Source organism: Triticum urartu, chromosome 5A (assembly GCF_056163025.1).
Source record: "Triticum urartu cultivar PI428250 chromosome 5A, HENAU_Tu73, whole genome shotgun sequence".
Classification (NCBI taxonomy): Eukaryota; Viridiplantae; Streptophyta; class Magnoliopsida; order Poales; family Poaceae; genus Triticum; species Triticum urartu.
The window spans coordinates 331331886-331337003 of record NC_141877.1 but is presented as its reverse complement, the minus strand read 5'-3'; positions in this window follow the sequence as shown (position 1 = coordinate 331337003).

Below are 5118 nucleotides of genomic sequence, written 5' to 3'. Positions count from 1 at the left end.
CTATACCTTCAGCCGGACTCCAGGACTATGAAGATACAAGATTGAAGACTTCGTCCCGTGTCCGGATGGGACTTTCCTTGGCATGGAAGGCAAGCTTGGCGATGCGGATATTCAAGATCTCCTACCATTGTAACTGACTTTGTGTAACCCTAACCCTCTCCGGTGTCTATATAAACTGGAGGGTTTTTAGTCCGTAGGACAACTTCATCATACAACAACCATACCATAGGCTAGCTTTTAGGGTTTAGCCTCCTCGATCTCGTGGTAGATCTACTCTTATACTACCCATATCATCAATATTAATCAAGCAGGACGTAGGGTTTTACCTCCATCAAGAGGGCCCGAACCTGGGTAAAACATCGTGTTCCTTGCCTCATGTTACCATCCGGCCTAGACGCACAGTTCGGGACCCCCTACCCGAGATCCGCCAGTTTTGACACCGACAGTAACATATAGCAATCATGATGTTATGCTCATAATATTTATTCTAACAATCATTAGATGCCAATTGTTCTCATATCAACTCTAACAATAACATGTGTGGTCATAAAAATCTAGGAAATGAGAGGAACATATAGCAATGATGTGGTTATAGACATGCTATGCATTCTAAATTTGTAACAAATGAACAGGCTGTCGTATTCATAAGGTAAAGATGAGATGAGATAGAACAATTACACGACGATAGATTCCACCAATATAGGTAGCCAATCTGTGCGTCGACCGCGTAAACGATGCCATCGTGCACTATAGCATCAGACAGAAATGTTTCCTCAACAGGATTGATGATGAGCCATAACCATGTATGGCGACCGGATTCCAGATAGACTAATCCCTTGTTGAACAAGGCAATGAGCTTGTAATCCATGTAGTCTTCTGATGGTGTGGGCACTTCGCAGATTACAACTTTCTGCAAACAGAGGTCGAGCCAAAAGCTTGACGCGTCTCGTGCGTAGTAGGCAGGAGTGTCCAGCGGACCGCGAGGCTCGATGGCGGCGTTATCCAACGATGGAAGGGTGATCTCTCGCTGGGTGTAGATATCCACGAGACGCCACGGACTACCGGTGTGGTGGATGAGGACGATCCAGTTGGCCTTCATGCCCGCCCAGTAGTGGCCGTGCATGAAGGACATGTGGACGGGTAGTGGTAGCATGTCGAGGGGCACCACGGCAACCTCCGTAGGATCGTCAAGTCGGTGTCAGGGCCACCTGCGAGGATCGAGCATCAGCAAGCAGGGTATCTTGAAAAGAGCCGGCCGGTTGCAGACGAGTAGACGGTACAAAGACACCGAGCATGCAGCCAGATGGACGGTGCTGAGTAGGTCCATACGACTACAGATCTGCTCCAAGAGAACATCAGGGAGGGAATTCCAATCGCGGCTCTGCGTGTCAGTCGGTTCTGCCATTGGGGTTTTCGGTGCCTGCGAGCCAGCGGGGAAGTGGATTCAGGCGGGCGAGCGAAGAAGCTTCTCCTCGTGTGGCCGAGCAGTGAGCGGGGGGATATGGTACGTGCGAGCTACCAAGGAAGATGGCGCGGACGGGCGAGCAGTGAGCGGGGGTAAATGGTGTGCGGCCGACGATGGGGAAGAGAGAGGAAGAAGAAGAGAGGAGGAAGAAGAGTGGAAGACGGGGAAGAAAGTGCATTCAATCTCAATTCTACTACTCGGTCCGTCTAGGTGTGTAAGTCACCTTACGAAAACCAAATAATCTCAAAACACTTAGGCACCATACATTAACTCCCTTCTTGTTTTTTGTTTCGTGGCATATCAACCAATAAGATATGTGGGCTGCGCATGCTTTCAATGACTTGAGACTACCAAACATAACCGACTGATTTAGTAACACGAATACGCTGGTTCAGCTTATTAATTACGTGTCCCATCTGCTACAGTGTGTATTGTACTTCACTGCGAAGACTAGTTGAATAGTTCTCTCTCACCGATATGGGGAATAAATGGATCGCGAGGACTTCCTTTCTACAGTATCACTATGCCTCTACTCTCACTTCACTCATTTTGCTCCGTACCCAGTCACTTGTTGAAATCTATAGCCAAATGGACATGTCAATGGGAGGAAGTAAGCCCCATGCATGCATGCATGCATGCAACATGCAACACTCACACGTACACATGGACGCACGCAACACTCATGCACCCATGCGGCACACAGCACACGACGCAACACACACGCTCACGCTCAAGTGCTCAACCTACTCCCTACGTCCGTGAAAGACTATACATTTAGAGATTTACACATTGACCAGGGCATAATTAACGCCGAAAAGTAGCAGACTTATGTGTGCATGCGACCATTGAGATAAGAAGATTAAATGAGGGTTGTTGCATGCTGTAATTAAGGATAGACATGTAGCCTATACCTACAGCACAAGTTGGTGCATTAGTCAATCAATATCGGTTTAGATTAAAGGCTAAACACATTGGAAGTGTAGATGTACATCATGTAGTACACTCTTTGTTGGAAGACCGAGGGAGGACACGTGCATGCACTCACATACACAGCCAGGGCGGTTCGCGCGCAAGGGTTGGACTCGTGTCGCGCCTGCGTAAAGTTTTGTTTAACTGATTTATTTGCTCTGCCAACTGATAGGTGGGACCCAGAAAGCAGGTGACAATTTAACCAGTCAACAAAGTGCCACATCGACTATGTGGCCGGTCAGTAGGGTGCAATACAGTGCTCTACGATGAGCTAGTGATCGCATAATCGCCGCAAAACTATATATAGTGACCGTAAAGAGCGTACTGTTACATACGTTGACCGCCAGTGTATTTTTCTTGTTTCAAATTAAGCCATATTAATTGGAAAGGACGCAGTATGGACTACTACTACTAGTACTAGTACTGCTTTGATGTGTCCCATCAACTTGCCGAACGAGGAGAAGCTTGCTTACTACGCCTCTCCCTCGCCCACGCGCGCGGTGGTTCACAGGACGAGGAGAGGGTTTTGACTACAGCGCCCTCTCCCTCTCCCTCTCCCTCGCCCTTTCCCTCGCGGTGGACGTGCAGCAGTTCAAACGGTGTCAGATTGCCAGAAGCATATTGTACTGTAGTATCATCATTGTTGGACCTTCCGAAGAGGCGAAGAGCCAAGTGCAAGGTTCACACAAGTACGAAATGTTGAACCTCTCGAAGAGGCAAAGAGCCAAGCGCAAGGTTTCATAGGAGTTGTCGTCCTAGTAGGAGTGTACTAGTACAACTATAGCGAACGATGTTGGGGAACGTAGCATAAATTCAAAATTTTCCTACGTGTCACCAAGATCTATCTATGGAGTCATCTAGCAACGAGGGAGGAGTGGATCTACATACCCTTGTAGATCGCGCGCGGAAGCGTTCAAGAGAACGGGGTTGATGGAGTCGTACTCGTCGTGATCCAAATCACCGATGATCCTAGCACCGAACGGACGGCACCTCCGCGTTCAACACACGTACGGAGCAGCGACGTCTCCTCCTTCTTGATCCAGCAAGGGGGGAGGAGAGGTTGATGGAGATCTAGCAGCACGACGGCGTGGTGGTGGAAGTAGCGGGATTCCAACAGGGCTTCGCCAAGCGCTGTGGGAGGAGGGAGATGTGTCATGGGAGGGAGAGGGAGGCACCAGGGCTTAGGTGCGCCTGCCCTCCCTTCCCCCCAGTATATATAGGGCCAAGGGAGAGGGGGGGCGCAGCCTTGGCCCTTCCTCCAAGGAAGGGTGCGGCCAGGGAGGAGTCCATCCTCCCCAAGGCACCTAGGAGGTGCCTTCCCCCTTTAGGACTCTTTCTTTCCCTTATCTCTTGGCGCATGGGCCTCTTGGGGCTGGTGCCCTTGGACCATATAGGCCAAGGCGCACACCCCTACAGCCCATGTGGCCCCCCGGGGCAGGTGGACCCCCTTGGTGGACCCCCGGACCCCTTTCGGCACTCCCGGTACAATACCGATAATGCGCGAAACTTTTCCGGCGACCAAAACAAGACTTCCCATATATAAATCTTTACCTCCGGACCATTCCGGAACTCCTCGTGACGTCCGGGATCTCATCCGGGACTCCGAACAACTTTCGGGTTACCGCATACTAATATCTCTATAACCCTAGCGTCACCGAACCTTAAGTGTGTAGACCCTACGGGTTCGGGAGACATGCAGACATGACCGAGATGACTCTCCGGTCAATAACCAACAGCGGGATCTGGATACCCATGTTGGCTCCCACATGTTCCATGATGATCTCATCGGATGAACCACGATGTCAAGGACTTAATCAAACCCGTATACAATTCCCTTTGTCTAGCGGTACGATACTTGCCCAAGATTCGATCGTTGGTATCCCGATACCTTGTTCAATCTCGTTATCGGCAAGTCTCTTTACTCGTTTCATAACACATCATCCCGTGATCAACTCCTTGATCACATTGTGCACATTATGATGATGTCCTACCGAGTGGGCCCAGAGATACCTCTCCGTTTACACGGAGTGACAAATCCCAGTCTCGATTCGTGCCAACCCAAAAGACACTTTCGGAGATACCTGTGGTGTACCTTTATAGCCACCCAGTTACGTTGTGACGTTTGGCGCAACCAAAGCATTCCTACGCTATCCGGGAGTTGCACAATCTCATGGTCTAAGGAAATGATACTTGACATTAGAAAAGCTTTAGCATACGAACTACATGATCTTGTGCTAGGCTTAGGATTGGGTCTTTGTCCATCACATCATTCTCCTAATGATGTGATCCCGTTATCAATGACATCCAATGTCCATGGTCAGGAAACCGTAACCATCTATTGAACAACAGCTAGTCAACTAGAGGCTTACTAGGGACATGGTGTTGTCTATGTATCCACACATGTATCTGAGTTTCCTATCAATACAATTCTAGCATGGATAATAAACGATTATCATGAACAAGGAAATATAATAATAACTAATTTATTATTGCCTCTAGGGCATATTTCCAACAAACGATGCTACTGTATGATGCCGCCACGTCACGTATATCCAAAGATGTGCCACCTTTTTTCTCAAAGAGCGTGTTGGAGCCCGTGCAACAACCACACAAGTTGCACGTACACATAACACATTTACTAGTAATAAATTCTAAAGGAAAAATTCTAGTATGCCACACAAGTT